Source organism: Eucalyptus grandis, chromosome 8 (assembly GCF_016545825.1).
Source record: "Eucalyptus grandis isolate ANBG69807.140 chromosome 8, ASM1654582v1, whole genome shotgun sequence".
NCBI classification, from domain to species: Eukaryota; Viridiplantae; Streptophyta; class Magnoliopsida; order Myrtales; family Myrtaceae; genus Eucalyptus; species Eucalyptus grandis.
This window is the reverse complement of record NC_052619.1, coordinates 1,095,552-1,112,627: the sequence shown is the minus strand read 5'-3', so window position 1 is coordinate 1,112,627 and position 17,076 is coordinate 1,095,552. Positions and strand designations below refer to the sequence as shown.

The 17,076-nt window shown below is 42.0% G+C and overlaps 1 long non-coding RNA gene across 1 annotated transcript; it reads right to left on the bottom strand.

Moving 5' to 3' along the window:
* Nucleotides 1-1,287: 1,287 nt before the first annotated feature.
* Nucleotides 1,288-3,608, bottom strand: LOC120286552. Its single transcript, XR_005545196.1, has 2 exons — nt 3,352-3,608; nt 1,288-1,596 (listed from the first exon to the last, which is right to left on the bottom strand). It is a non-coding gene; the product is annotated as an uncharacterized LOC120286552 (long non-coding RNA).
* Between the last annotated feature and the right edge of the window lie 13,468 nt (nt 3,609-17,076).

The following is a 17,076-nucleotide window of genomic DNA, read 5'->3' as shown; positions in this document are numbered from 1 at the left end:
ATTTTAAATATACTTTATTCGCCTCTAATGATTTAAAGTTTCAAAACTCAATATCCATATAGTTAGTGCTGAAATTATCAATTCCATCTCCCTTTTCATTTCATTACCCTCGTTGAGAATTTTTAAAGTGGAAAATCATGTAAATACACCTACATATGTACCACTGATTTTATTACTTCTGTATCTTTTTTCGTTTTCTTAATCTTATTTTTGCTAATATATACATAACATTTACATTATCAAAATGTCTCTTGAAATTTAGGAAAAAATAATCGTGACTACAAAGTATCTGAATGGGTAGTTTAAGGTTGAAGGTTTGATCCCTAAAGAAAGCAAAATATTAAAGTATCCAAGGAAAGTTTCAAATAAAGAGCTAAAGTGGCATGTCACTATTAAAGAAGGGTTGGACTTACCGGCTAGTTAAGGGCATTTTGTCCTCTAAATTTTTTACATTTTTTTTTTCTTCTTTCCTTGTTCTTTTTTTCTTTTCATCTTCGCCAATTGTCAGTCTCAAGTGATGGCTAGCTACCGATGATGCCCAGAGAGAGGGACAGGTAAGGCCGCCCTCGAAAGCCACATGGGAGAGCCGGCATCATCTAAGCAACCTTCACTAGCCATAGGCAAGGCCAACCCTTGCTAGATCTAAGCGCAGGTCGACTTGCCGGTGCCCAACAAGGACTCAGGCAAGGCGACCCCTGCCAGCGGCAAATAAGGGCTTACAGGCCCTCGCCCATGATTCAATTTCGTGTAAAAATCGAGTCATTCAATTAACTTCGTCAAATTCAACTAATGGAACATGTTGATGTGTTTTTGTTTTTTAAATATTTTATCTCTCCCATATGGCGTTATACAAAAGCACTAAAATGACGTCATTTTGATGCGAATCCTCATTTTTATACAAAATCTTAATTAAATTAGGTTAAAAAACCAAAAAATTCCTTAAAAAACATAAACTCAAAAAAGAAACAAAAAGGCTAAAACTTGAAAAATAAAAATAAAAATGAACACACGCACAAAGAAAAAACCTAGGCCCTCTACCTAAGGCCGCTGCCCCATCGCTGGCCCTTATTGGTAGGGGTGTCAATGGGTTGGGTTGGGTTGGGTTTTGATGTTACTCAACCCAACCCGAAACACATTAGACCCTCATCGATAATTCAGTTCAGGTCGGGACGGGTTTCTGGTTTTTTTTTTTTTTCTCTGGGGTTAGTTAAAAATTTCAGTTATGCAACAACGACATATAAAAATACAAATGTTGAATCATGCCACAATCCACAACCACAGCAAACATAATAACCACAATAATTTTACGAAAGCTGAAAAGGAACAACTCTTTGTTCAATCTACTTGTCAACAAAAATCATGCCAGCTGTATTTAAGATGCCAAAACAGAAACTCGAAGCAAATACTTAAACCAGCTGCAGATGCAACATTACATGACATGCTATAACATGTTGAACCTAATAATAGAAGAATATAATTTCAATACCCTGAGCAGAGGGCATTGCAGAAATTCAGAGTCCTCCTGACTTTCCCAGTTACAATGTGTGTGCTTGTGCTTCCATCTGAAGCTACAACACCCCCAAGTCCTTCAATTACCTACAAAAGAAAAGACCATTCATATTGTACTCATCAAGATGTATATGGCACTCAAGTTATGAGAGAAATGAAGGAAAAACAAGAAGGAAATTGAAAGGAAAGAGGAGAAAGATAAACGTCATTTCTCTCCTTGTTCGGATGAGTTTTGAAGGCTAAAAAAGTGGAGACAAATGAAGTTAGTTAACACAGTGATGGGTAGTATTGGAGCAACTGCCATGGAACTTTTGAGCCATGTCCTTCAAATTCTGAGAAGAAATTCAGACAAATTGTTTCCCTCTTATTTTACCTATTCCAAACAATTTCCCTCCTCTTTTATCTGTTATTATTTGTTTTCACTTTGCTTCCACTTTCGTTCATCCCAAATATAGCAGTAGGCATAACTCCAATCTTTTTCCGTGTGATCTCTGTTTGTAATTGTAACTTCAACAACGGACCTTTTAGAATCACACTTAAATGGCAGAAACTATGCCATGAATCAAAATCTTTCGATAAATACATGACCTGACAGCGATTTTGCAGCAATATAAAAATCCTAACATAGGCACACTATGTGTTCTCTGAAGTGAAACTTACAAAAAACTACTACAACGCACATATGTGTCAGGTGAAGGTAAAAGGGCAAAGTGGATATACCTTTGCGAGATTATTTACATGCAAAGGAAGCAACAACTATGTTGATAACAATAATAGCAAGCGAGCTGCTGCATTGACGGTACAATATGAAGTTATGAGGAGAGAATATGCCCTCCAAAGTTGTGCCCCAAGTAGGAGCAATTATGAGATGAAAAAAATAGCAGGGAAGTTGAGGAAAAAACCCACTAAAGAACTTGTAAGATATGATATCAACTAAGAGCAAACAAGAGGATGGTTAAGGTCATTGCAAAGCATCAGATCATGTCAACTGTCAAGAGCTTCACCAGCACTACTTTTGCATCAAACACAAGGAATCAATGCCTCTGAAAAGTCACTAATTCGAAGATGTTCTGCTTTCATCTCACAAATGGGTCCAAGCCCGGCTCAAAAGCCAAAAGAATCAGCCCCCATAAATATACATCAATCCCAGTTCGAGCTGCTAAGTAGCCCACCATTCTTTCCAAAAAATTAACTTGTACTACCCCACTGATGATGCTCCTTCTTAAAGATGACAGAATCCGTATACCCCATGGTAAGTTCCAAACAACAAAGACATACATCCAAAACAAGTTGCCACCGGAAACAGAAGAGAGAGCCCACTATCCAAAAGAAGCGCCAGAATATGCCATACAACTGGTCGAAAGAACTGAACAAAAGCAGATTCAAGAGCCTACCAGCTCCAGCTCCGGTTAGCTTGTGTTTCCATCCCGAAAGCGACGGAAGACAGCAGTATCGGTCGAGCATACCCATTTGCAGAGAAACAAATTTGAGCTAAATTCAGGTTCAAAGATGCCATACCGACCGAGCAGATCTAAACATGCCTCTTAAACTAGAAACCCAACAACTGCAGAGGTCCAACGACCACCTAGTATAGATCCCTTTTGAAGCTCAAGCAAATTAGAGCCAGAGACAACCACAGGCATCCCCAGCCCAGATCAACTTCATACTTTATTCAGCCGGAGCAACTAAAATTAACCGGAAAGACGAAATCAACGGCCGATCAGAACACACACGGAGGCAAAAAAATCGATTCTTTCATCGAACGACCGCGAAGAAGGAACAAGACGAAGCGACCCATCGATCAGCACACACGAGCGGAGACAAAGGAGGAGGCGTTCTTACCGGCGGGGACGTGGTTGAGGGCGATGCCGGTGCTGGAGAGCGGCGGCAACAGCGGACCGAGAGAGGCAGCAGCTCCAGCTCCGGTCCTTCACCGACTAGATCAGATCGAGAGGAACCCTAGAATGCGAGGAGCAAGAAGAGAGCGGCAGCGGAATCGACGAGACGGCGTAGTCGACGGCGGCGGCGGCGGCGGCGGCGGCGGCGGAGTGGACGACCGGAGAAGTGAAGAGTCTTGTTTCGGGTTTGAGTTTGGGTGAAGACTGAAGAGTGTTTGGGTTTGGGACTTGGGTGAGAGTCTTGTTTTGTTCGTGTTCGGGGCTAATAATGTTTTAACCTTAATCCGATCTAAAATATGTTTGTTTTCTTATTTCATAATAATTACCCGAACAATTTTAAGACTCCAAACATATACTCAACTTGTTTCGTGTTTGAGTCGTGTTCGGGTCGGTCGGGTTTTGGACACTTTGGGGTGAGGATTCAGGTTAGGTTCGGTTCAGTGGAACATGGAACCTCACCCGGATACGAGTTCCTTAAAATGAGAACACTTGGGCCTACTTGTGGGAGCAGAACCTACCCCCCGTCGCGGGTTCCATGATCGGTTTCGGGTTCCAACGAGGTTTTTTTTTTTTTTTGTTTTTCATATTTGAACTATAACATATGCGCACGTTACCCAAAAAAAATATAACGTACGCGCACGTTACCAAAAAAAAAAACTATAACATATGCGCACGTTACCAAAAAAAATATAACGTATGCGCACGTTACCAAAAAAAACTATAACGTGCACGCACGTTACCAAAAAAAACTATAATGTACGCGTATACTACACGGTAACTTCCCATTGACATGTTATCTTGATACATTAACTTCGCACTGCACAACAATAATAGAATATAATTAGAAATTTCAAAACAAATAGCAAACTAGAAAGTAGAAATAAAACACCACTAGAACAAGAATGTCTAGAGGTACAAGTTTTGAAAAAAATTTCGATTAAACCCTTAAATGAACTCAGAAAATTCTGAAATTTGGACACGTTGTATTTAAGACCTAGAGGTACAAGTTTCATGAAGAAATCGTAGTCCAATTCGTTCTGGATTAAAAGATAAAATCGATTTACTTTTCCTATTCTCTACTTGCACAGTTTTTGAAACATTTTTGGTTAAATAGGCAAATGAACTACAAAAATTACGAAATTTAAATATGTTGTAGGGAAGACATGAAGAGAGATATTTCATGCAGAACACATTTCCAAAAGAACCTCATACAAAATGATATAGTCCACACATTGCAACTTACAAGATCCGAACACATCAGATTGCACAGTTTTAGAAACATTTCCGATTAAATACCCAAATGACCTTCAAAAATTATGAAATTCGACTATGTGATAGCCAAGACCATAAGGTAGATACTTCATGAAAACATCGAAGTCAAATTCGTCCTAGATAATTAAATATGGACGGTTAAAATCCATGTTCGTAGTACCGTAATTCCAGATCTAACCATCCCCAAAAGACCACGATTTTCACCTACCTATTCTTGTTTGTTTTCTCTAAATTTATGATATGTTGTACCGCAGGATGTCCTTTACAACTTTTGTTAAGAAACTGAAGTGAAATTTCGACAAAAAGGTTGCCTTACAGTCCATGCATTCATCAAGGGTCGGTCCCAAAATCTCCAGATCCAGTCTTTCCAAAGAATAACGATTTCACTCACTTATACTTGTTTTTTTTTGTCCCAAATTTGAGTATGTTATACTCCAAGAAGTCCTTTACAACTTTCATTTAGAGGCCGAAGCCAAACTTCAACTAGAACATCACATACAAGTCACTAGAACATCCAAGGTCGAGCTTTTTCTGCCCTAAGTAACCGGTTCCGGTTCCGGAACCGGAACCGGAACCGGTCCCCCTTGGAACCGGGAACCGAACCGGACCCTCCTTCGGTTCGGTTCTGGTTCCCGGGTAACCCGGGTTACCGCGCTCAGCCCTAGACACCCCCGCTTATAGGTGATGGGGGCGGCCATAAGTGAGAGGGCCGAGGCCAGCCCTATTACCTGTATGTTTATTTCTTTTTTAAAATTTATGGTTTTATTGATTTTTAATTTAATTTAACTAAAATTCAAGTTAAAATTGTCTTTGGAAAAAAATGCCTTTAACTAGTCAAAATATAGGATGCGTTTGGTTCAAGATTTGCAATGGGCTTTGAGTCCAATGCAAATCTTGAAAGCCCAAAGCTATTTGGAGAAAATGCAGGTTGTGTTTGGTAAACAAATTTTGCAAATGAACTTTGAGTTGAATGTGTGTTTGGTTAAAAACTTTCACAAGGGGCTTTGATGGGTATTATTTTTTCTTTTCTTTTTTTTTTTGAAAATTCAGCTAAACCCTTCGCCGGACCGGCGAGGCTGCGGCCGCCGCGAGCCAAATCTGGCGCCGGCGCCGTCGGCGAGGTCGCCCGAGGTCGGGCGACCTCCGGCGGCCCTCGGCTGGGTCGCGCGACCCTCGCCGGAGGTCGCCCGACCTCGGCCGACGGCGCCGGCGCCAGATCCGACTCGCCGGCGGCCATCGCCCTTCGCCGGTCCGGCGAAGGGCTACTCCTTTTCGTTTAAAAAATATATATATATATAAGGGTAATAACGGAAATATGAAAAATTAATGAGAATAGTTTAGGAAGAAAAAAATTGTTTTCAGCATTTGGTAGAATGCTAAAAGCCCAAGGCTGGTCCCTACCAGCCTTGGGCTTTCAGCTTTCATTCCAAGGGAGACTTTCATTTGAAAGCTCCTTCAAGGAGGTTGCCAAACACCCTATTTTAGGGTGAAAGGGCTTTGGGGCTTGGATGGGCTTTCTAAATGCCCATCCAAATGCACCCTTAGTCGGCCAGCAAGGTCATTTCTTTATTTGAAATTTTCATCGCCACTTCATACCATTTGTTGAATATCTTACATAAATAATCCATATATAATGTTATGTTTTTCTCCACATTCAAACTTACAAGATTGGAAGTCAAATCAGTAAATTATGTTAACTTGAATAAATTGAAGAATAATATTGGATATCATCATATAGTTTGGGGACTAGATTGAACATTTATCTAAAATTTATGGGCCATATTGAATAAAAAAAATAAGTTTAAAAACGATATTACACATTAAATGAAAGTTCAAGGATTATATTGAACAAATTAAAAATTTAAGAATGACACTGCATATTATCTCAAAGTTCATGGACTATTTGTGTTATTTTTCCAATAATTAATTCTCGTATCCTTATATTGCTTCACATGGATGAGCAGGGAGATGAAAAAGAAAAATGAGTTTGTTTACGAATAGGGATAAAAAAAAAAAAAAAAAAAAAGGTTGGCCCTTGCAATTCACTAATTTGAAAACAGCAAATAAAATGATCGAGACCTTGTAGAGACCAATAAATAATCCGGTTCTTGCAAGAATGATGTCGCGGACAATGAAATCGATGATGGCTAGTGATGGATTTTGAAGGTAGCAAGAAGTTTCAAATCGAGATCAATACAAAACCCATGTAAATCGTGGGTTTTGTGTCATGATGACAAATTTATCTTTTCGGACGAGAGACCAAATTGAGGTTTTATAACTTAAAAAGTAATATAGACGTCCAATGTAAAGTGAATCCGAGGAGTTTTTCAGCCTCTTAATCTTTTATAACAAATTTCGACAAAAAAAAAAATCTTTTATAACAAATTTAATGGACAGTCACGTCTAGTATCAAGATAAGTACAAGCATTGAAGTGCAGCTTAGAAGAAATCAAATTTTGTCTACGAAGTATGTACTTGATAATATATCATCCTAAAATCAAGCAATTTAATCTCTTCCGCCTCTCTCAAAATTTTAAATTTAAATTCAAATATTGAATTTAAAATTCTTTCTCCAGTTTCAAGATTCTTTCCTCAATTTAAGGAATCAATTTTGTTCTCATCATGTAACTATGTATCTATTTAAACTCATTATGTACATCAATTCGATTGAAATATACATATTGAAGCATCAAGGAAAGTAAAAAAAAAAAAAAAAAATCAAAGCTTCCTTTACAATTTTTTTGGTATTAGAGCACTCTTTGCAATAGCATTACTTGTGATCCTACTTCTTCTTCCTCAAGGCTCCCTCCACTGATTCTAAAGCTATTAGAATTGTCAATACCCCAGTTCAATCCCCACCTACCGTGATTTCGAACATTTCCAGCCTCATCCCAATCAAACTAAATACAACCGCCCAAAAAAAAAAAAAATCAAACTAAATACCTCCAACTATCTCCTTTGGAAATCCTTGTTCATGCCTATTTTGTGTGGTCATCACCTGATGCATCATGTTGATTGCTCTATTCCTCCACTATCATTTAATGATCCCACATATCCAACTTGGTTTAAAAAAGACCATGTGTTGTTATCCTAGGTCAATGCCATATTAAGTGACTCTACTCTTTCATATATCGTTGGACTTACATTTGCTAAGGAAGCATGGGATCTGTCCAATAATAAATATACCTCTACAGTACTTGCCCATGTGATGTCCTTCGAATGGTTGCTTGCTCATTTCTTTTTGACTAAAGATACACAGCCTGTAGTTTTAGCTCAGTCTACTGCATTGGTGGCTTCCAAGCCTTCCAAGCCCAACAACTCTTGTCAATTATCTCAGGGTCTCGACCATGCTCCATCTCATACTACATTTCCTCCACAACAATAGTCATCCACCTCCTCTGGATTAGTGCAACAATGACCATCACCCTAAGGTCAATAAAAATCTTAAAATTTGGGTGTTCTTTCACAATGTTAGATCTGCAATTGTATGGTTGATACTACCATCAATTGTTATCATCGAATGGAGTACACTATCAAGGCCGCCATCCACCGAAAAAACTTGCAGCAATGTTAGCCATTGCCTCCACCCCACCCAACACTTGGTACACTAACACTAGAGCCACTCATCATCTCACCCCGGAGCTCAAAAATCTCCAAATTCCAAATGCTTATGATGGTAATGGCATTGTTGAGATAGGTAATGGCCATAGGATGCCCATTACACAAGTTGGTTCCACCATCATCTCATTCTCTTCTTCACCTCTTCACCTCAAATCTATATTTCATTGTACCATAGCTTCAAGCAATTTACTCTCTGTTTACCGTTTTTTGAAAGATAACAATTATCTCTTTAACTTCAATGCCTATGGTTTTTGTATTAAGACAAGGCCACGGAGAGGATACTATATCAAGGGCTAATTGAGAATGGCTTGTCCCCACTTCGCACTCCACCATCATTCATTACTCCATAGGCTTATTACAATTCCTACATCATCACGGACCAATGCCATGCTTGTCTAGGCGATCCCATTCATGATATTCAATAAGCCATTTTCTCAATTGTTTCTATTTCCAATAAATCAAGCTCTCGCACTTGCTCTTCATGTTAGCAAGTGAAAAGTCACAAGCTACTTTTTTCTAAGTCTAATTCTATCTCTAGTCATCCTCTAGAATTATTACATTGTGATGTATTGGGCCCTACCCCCTCATTATCTTGTTCTAATCGCTCCTATTATGTTCTCTTTGTTGATAATTTTTCCAAATATTCATGGGTATAATTTTTCCAAATATTCATGGGTATTTCCTATGAAATTAAAATTTGACTTTATGACATATTTGTTAGTTTTAAAAAGCAAGTTGAAAATCTTTTGCTACACACTATCACCATGTCTTGCTTGGAAGGTGGTGGTGAATTAATAAGTAATACCTTCAACAATTTTTTCCAATCACATGACATTACATATAAATATTCTTGTCCCCACACGCTAGGACAAAATGGTGTTGTGGAGCGCAAGCACTACTTATCATCGAAACTGGTTTAGCTATTATGGTCCAAGCTAATTTGCTTTTTAAATTTTGGCTAGAAGTCTTCATTACAGCCATTTATTTGATTAACCGCATGCCCCTACTTCAACGTCACACTAGCTCCCTATATTAAGCTTTTATTTCACACCCCTCATGATTATTCACACTTGCGAACATTTGGTTCTCTTTGCTTCCCATGGCTCCAACCTTACAATGCTATCAAATTGCAATTTCAAATGACCCCTTCTTGTTTTATAGGTTATAGCTCTAGCTATAAATGGTATCGTTGTATGGATCTGTCATCCAATCGAGTGTATATTTCTTGTCATGTCGTTTTTTATGAAACTATGTTTCCTCACTCCCACATCACTCCCACTCATTCTTCACATCCTCCACTTCATAGTCTCAATTTCTTTGGAGTCATTCAAACCGAGCATGTTCATTTTGGTCCTTCCACTAATTTATCGATCGTTCTCACATCCAACAATATCTCTTGGGTGCCTCCTTCCCACCAAAGTTTGAGATGAGATTATTCTGTGATAATAAAGCTGCAATTGATATTTCCCACAATCCAGTTCAACATGATTGGTCCGAGCATATTGAGATTGACAAATATTTTGCCAAACAAAATTTAGAGGCTAAGGTGGTTCAGTTTCCTTTTGTTAGGTTTGAAGATTAGTTGGCGGACATACTTACTAAGGCTATGTCAAGCAAGGCTTTTCACAGCTCACTTGTTAAGTTGGGTATTAAAGATACTTTTTCGCCCACTTGAGGGGGAGTGTTGGCATAAGCTGTCAATTAGAGATAATACATGAATCCAAGTCAATCTTTGGTATAAGCTGTCAATTAGAGATAATATATGAATCCACGTCAATCTATTTCTTATTTTGTCTTCTGATTAGGATGATTGTTAAGATTGATTATATATATACGCACACACTCAAAAGCATTGTAAAACAAAACGATGTAAAAAATATAGATAATATAAAAACTTTCTCCAAAGAGCTATATGAGTTTCTTCATTAAATATGATTACCTTCACTTATTTATCCCCTGTAAATGCAAGAAATGGAGAGCTTTTGCATTACTAGGAGTTCTTAGAACGATAAAGAGGCTTTTGTCTTTGGTTTATCAAGATCGTGATTTGGCCGTACTAACTCTAGTCTTCAACCCTGACAAGCTTGAAAAGTTGGTTTTTCGACTAGCACATACCAGTGCTATTGCTTCAGAATCGAGTCGGAAGATGGTTGGGTAAAATTCAGCAATTTCCAAACGAAGTTCATGAGCTGCAAGAGGAAGAAGAATCTTGGGATCGAGTAGTATTTCACTCGTGCTCGGATGAGAAAGCTTTAGATTTATCGGTTGGGGAATTTCTCAAGAACCCTTCAAGGTATGAATCTTTTCCGTGACGAAACCGAAGAGGACGCAAGAATTATTCATTGGGATGAGGAAAAAGTTAAGGTTGATTTTGCATTCCATTTACTTTGACGTGTAACGCAGACAAAATTATCTTTCTACTAAGCCCACGGTCCACCACTGCAGTGGACGGTCGAATGATCCAAAAATTTATTTTAAGTTCCATTCTCCAATCTATTCTCGACTCGGATGCGAAGGACGGACTTGGCTCAGTGCATGCACGTATGCACATGAACGAAAACTCATCAAATAGTCTCGTTGACTTGGCTGAAGAGCCCCGCAGAGCATCCCAAACTTCTCGCTCGCAATTATTCGAATCGCATCATTGATTGGCTCTTCGAAAATGATGGCCACCAGCCATGGTCGCAATGGCCGGCAAAAGACTCGCCATACGTCGGTAAACAAATCTGCATGCTCTATCCTAAATCTATTAAGATTAGTTTAAAAAATTAATTTATTGAATGATGTGGCAGATTTTAAATGAGTCATATTTAACAATCCAAGAGATAAATTAATTTCATAAGCTAATCTTAGTAAATGTATAATTTCTTCTATTGCTTTTAAGCAGTGTCGAAGTCGACCCTTCCTGACGCATACGACACATTCTCCTTCGAATCAAGAACTTGAATCTTCAAAGCTGACTCCCAGCGGCCTCAAATCAACTGGGCCTACTCTCTCCCCTTCATTCCTATAAATACCTCTCATTACATGTTCACATCCCCCACTCCCTTACCCAAAATGGCCAAATCAAACGACATGGCGAGAGCTCTTCTCAACATTCTCGTCGTGTCCAGCCTCATTGCCGGATTCTTGCCGGCACACGTCCTCAGTCAGAATTGTGGCTGCGACGCCAACCTGTGTTGCAGCCAGTATGGGTATTGCGGGTCTGGAGATGACTACTGTGGGGCCGGTTGTCAATCCGGGCCGTGTTACTCATCGTCCATGCTCACCACTAGGGGTGTGCATGGTCCGGGCGGGCGGTTCCCGACCTAGAACCGGGAACTGCCCGCTAAGGACCGGTTTCGAAAAATTGGAATCGGGATCCACCCGTTTGTTGCATGGATTCACCCGAGAACCGGACCGCAAGTCCGGTCCGGTTCCCGGTTGGATCCATGGAATTGATCTTGACGCCTAAACTAATTCAACCTGACCACAATCAATCAACTCAATGCCAAAGCCACACAATTCCTAGGGCACAGAAATAGAGTCAGAGAGAGGGGGAAAGAGGAAGGGGACCGTGGAGGGAGGGGTGGCGGCCGTCCTTGCCCCAACCGATGCCGCGGGTGGACTCAAGGTACTGGCGGATGAGGTGGCGGCACTTTGGAGGTGGTTGATTCCCTCGACGCGGTAGCACCACTTGACGTGGTCGCGCAGGATCTTGGCCTTCTCGATGTCGATCCACTTCTCCCTCACTGCTGGCATGGTGGTCGGCGTGGAGGCAAGCCGTGGAGTCGCGGGTCATTGCTAGGTGGAGCAGAGGCTGTGGCGGGTGGCGGCCGGCGCGAGGGGGCGAACAGCAGCAGCGGCTGGCGCGAGGGGGCGAGCAGCAGTCGCGGGTCACTGCTGGGCGGAGACAGTCACAGAAGAACCAAAGAACCAAAGAAGTCGAAGAAGTCGAAGAAGAAGAGAGACAGAGAAGAGAGACAGACGGTCACAGAGGAGAGAAGTCGAAGATGGACAGAGGAGAGAGGTCTCGGTTAGGGTTTGTTTTGTTTTAGTAATATTTTATTATTAAAAAGGTTCGGTCCGGTCCGGGTGGGCGGGCAGGCGGATCCGCCCATGGAACCGGGAACCGGACCGGTACCCACCGGTTCCCGTAAATTGGAACCGGGAACTAGACCGGTTCCCTCAAGAACCGTCGGTTCCGGGCGGTTCCGGTCCGGTTCCAGGCGATCCGGGCGGTTCCCGGGTATTTTGCACGCCCTAACTTCCACTTGCTTTTTTTTTAATTTTCTCTTTAGAATGACTTTCGAACAAGTTCATTAATTTTTTCGAACAAGAAGCGTCGCGTTTCTGTAACAGAGAGAGAGAGCGCGAGCAACAGAGAGAGAGAGAGCGTCTCTTTCTTTTGGAGGGTTTTCTTGATCTGGGTTCTTGTGATATTAACACAGAGAGAGAGAGAAGGAGGGGGAGGGATCCTGGAGCTCCTGATGACAAACGGAAGAACAAGGATGTTCTCCCGACCGATGAAATTCTTGTTACGATTGGTCGTGACCTAAAAGCGGAGATCTGCTTGTCTGGCTCATCTTCGAGTCCTGGCCCGTCTGACAATATCTCCGGCGACTGCCTCGACTTTTCTATCCCGAAGTCCAATTTCGTATGTGAGTAGATTCTTTCATTGCATGCTCCCCTTAATTTCACCTAGATGATGATCATGATGATGGCACGTCACCTCAATGAACAGAAAAGAGATTATGATATCCAATCAGACGGGCGAAACGCTGTCAATTTAGTTTTTCATCTGTTTAGATCTGAGAGATTCCGAGGTTAGAATCCATTTTATAGGAAATCCTGAAGATGAGATCCATCCCTGGAAACACTAAATAGTCTTTTTCAGAAAGTCCGACCTTTATAATTTTATTTGTTTGTAATCCTTTAATTTTTTTGTCGATTGCTAAATTGATTCTGCTGATAACACGAATGATCACATTTTGGCCATGTAAAATATCTGTTTTCTTGACAATATATTTGGGCATTGATGATATTCATACCGTTTTGTGCAAATTCATTGGGTTTTCAGTCGCGTCTAAATATTCCAGTGCATAGGATTGAGTTTCAAGAAGGGTGTTTTGATAATATGAATCTTTGAAACTAGTCATCAGGATAAAGAATGTATTGTCATTCTAAAAAATTACACCCTCCGAATACCATACTAATTTAAATGGACAATCTGACCTTCAACATCTTCCATGTCCAATTCATTTCCCACTACTTCTCCTTTTGAGATGGAGTGGTCTCATCTCGGTCTGATAACTCATATCCGTTTGATGCAGGCAGTTGGGAGGAGAGGGAGGACCTCTTTCCTGGGAGTAAGGTCCTGTTTGGTTCAACATTGGGAAGGGGCTTGGGGCTCTAAAGGGGTTTGGGAAAATGTAAGTAGTGTTTGGTTCAATTTTTGAGAACTTTGGGGAGATGCAATTGCATCTTCAAGGGGCTTCAAAGGCCATTGGGGGAATGGATGGGCGGCTCTGTTTGGGAACCACTTCCCAAAGCCCTTTGGAGGCCTAAAGATCCTTGGGCAAATGCCAGCCCGTTTGGCAAAAAAATTTGAGCCCCCATTCCCCAAATGCCAGCTTTGTGAAGCAAAAGCCCAAGGCAGGGCTTTTCCGGCATGCTCACGCGGGCACTGTTCATATATTTTTTTTCTGAAATTGTCCTCACGAGTTTTTTGTTTTTCCGGTTCTGGCCCTTGTATGCGACACTGTTCATCTTCTCCAGGGAGGTTCGGTTGTCTGACTGCGAGGGCCGGCGACTGCGAGAGGGACGCCAGCTACCGTTGGGGGGTGGCGCGACCGAGCTCTAGGTCGCCATGACCCAGATTTGGGGCGGCAGGCGGTCTTCTTCTTCTTCTTCTTCTTCCGCGAGCTTCTTCTTCGTCCGCGAGCGGTCGCCGACGAGCTTCTTCTTCTTCCCGATCTGGGTCGCGCGACCTCGCCGCCCCCGGATCGGGTCGCGGTGGAGTCGCGCGACCTCCGCGACCTCGCCGCCCCAGATCCGGGGCGGCGAGGTCGCGCGACCCCGCGCGACCAGATCCGGGCGGCGAAGTCCTCGCGCAACCTCGACGCCTCGGATCTAGGTCGCCGGAGGTCGAGGCGGCGTCGTGCGACGTTGCGGCCCCAGATCCGAGGTTGTCGGAGGTCGAGGGGGCGTCACGCGACCTCGCCGCCCCAAATTCGGGGTCGCCGAGGTCGCGAGGCGTCGCGCGACCTCGCCGCCCCTGATCCAGGTCGCCGGAGGTCGCCGACGGTCGCTGCCCTTGTTGGTCAATTTTTTTTTAATTTTTCTTTTGATAATTTTTTTTTTTTTACCACAAAGATCCTTTGTAAATGTAATTCCCCAAACGCTATTTTGCTCAAAGCACTTTACAAAGGACTTTCAAAGTATAATTTACCAAATACAGTTGCATTTTGGAAAACACCTTTGAGTTAAAGGTATTTGCATTTTCTTAAAGACTTTCCCCAAAAATGGTTTCCAAACGCACTCGAAGTCTATTGGGAACTTGCATTTTCGGAATGCAAGTTGTACTGTTCATCACCGTTCATGCAGCCGGTGGAGAAGCCGATCGGAGGCCGACGACCGCCGGCCAAGGGTCGTGCGCACGACGACGCGCCGCGACCGCCGCCGAGGGTCGCGGACCTTAGGCGTCGCACAGGTTGCGCGACCCGGGTGATTGATGGCCTGAATCGCGCGACCTAGGTGGCCGCCTGGGTCGCAGGATCGCCCGGGTCCGCGTAACCCAAGCGACGGCCGCCCGGGGTTGCGTGACCTCGGGCGGCCGTCGCTCGACCCCAAAGCAACCGTTCGAGGGCCAAATCCAACCATCCGGCCGCCGAATCGACGGTCCGATGGCCGGACTTCAAAAAAAAATACAAATATATTTATGCTTTTCTAATTTAATAAAAGTCAATTATAAATGCAAATTTTACCAGACGGTATTTTGGCCAAAGTTGTTTTTCAATGCAAATTTTTCCAAACGATATTTGCATTTCGAAAACCCCCCCTTCACCCAAAGGTATTTGCATTTTTGCAAATGCATTCCCCAAAAGCCGAACCAAACGGGCCCTATATGTTTTGTATATAATTTTTTTAATTTGATTAATGTCCAACTGCATAAACTTCTTGTTCGACCGTTGCAATTTCATTTATTTGTAATCCGTTAAATTGATTCTACTGAAAATATGATTGTCCACGTCATGTCAGTCATGTCGTATGGACATATAAAAATGTTTTTCGGATAATATATTGTGGTATCAATTATATACATATAATTTGTGTGAAAATTTAACAGTTTCAAGGAGAGTAATTTGGTGATACGACCTTTGAAATTCTAGAATTTGAGCATGATACTAGTTTAGTTTAATGGGTCAACCAGACTTTTATCATTTTCTCATCTTCCATATCTAATCCATTTCACACTACTTTCTCCTTTTGACATTCAGGGAAAGTGAAATGGAGGGAAAGAATGGAGGAGCTTTTACAGAAGCAGGAGGAGCTTTAAAAGAAGCAGGAGGAGCTTCAGCGGGAGAAGCTTTATCAGGAGGAGTTGAAGAAGTATTTTGAAAAGCTCTTTGGTGAAAGTGAATGTTTTGTTCAAGGTAAGCAGATATTTAAGTTTTTTTAATTTGATTAATGTCCAGCAGCATAAACTTCTTGTTCAACCATTGCAATTTTATTTGTTCGTAATCCTTTAAATTGATTCTACTGATAATGTGATTGTCCACATCATGTCAATTGTGTCGTATGGACATATAAAAATGTTCTTTCGATAATATATTGGGGTATCACTTATATACATATGATTTGTACGAAAATTCAACACGGGAGTTTCAAGGAGGGTAATTTGGATATGACCTTAATTTGCACACGACTAGTTTAGTGGGACAACCAGACCTTCAACATCTCCTTATCTTCCATTTCACACTACTCCTTTTCACATTCAGGGACATCATCAGCCACAGGGAAGAGAAGTGTCTCATCTTTCATTCCACACTACTCCTTTTCACATCCATGGATATCATCAGCCACAGGGAAGAGAAGTGTGGAGCGGCTCTTGCATCAAGGCCTAGACATGTGCACGACCTATAAGCGGCTCTTTCATTCTGAAAGGTTCTGTTCCTGTTACCGTAACCTCACGCCAATCACAGCGAAAGCAAGACCGAGGTGGAATGCTTCTAGTGAAGGCACAATCACAATGCACAATCCCGATCTAGTGGTGAGGTCAATGGTTTTGCTCGTGAAAACGGTGATATCAAGACAGGACCGGGCCCCACACTCCGTCCCCTATCGCCGATACTGACTATGCCCAATATGTCGGATGAAATCAAATCAGAGCCTTCTCAGGCTTCTGATTCTTCGTCGTCCCATGGTTTTGCTGGTAAAGACGGTGATATCGAGATGGGATTGGGCCACACACTCTGTCCCCCTATGCCGATAGTAACTATGCCCAATGTGTCTGATGAAACCATATCAGAGCCTTCTCGGGCTTCTGATTCTTCCTCGTCCCATGGTTTTGCTGGTGAAGACGGTGATATCGACCTGGGATTGGGCCACACACTCCGCCCCCTGTGCCAATAGTAACTATGCCCAACGTGTCTGATGAAACCACATCAGAGCCTTCTGATTCTTCCTCGTCCCATGGTTTTGCTGGTAAAGACGGTGGTATCGAGATGGCATTAGGCCACAGACTTTGTCGCCCTGTGCCGATACCAACTATCGAGAGGGGACGCACGTACTCCTT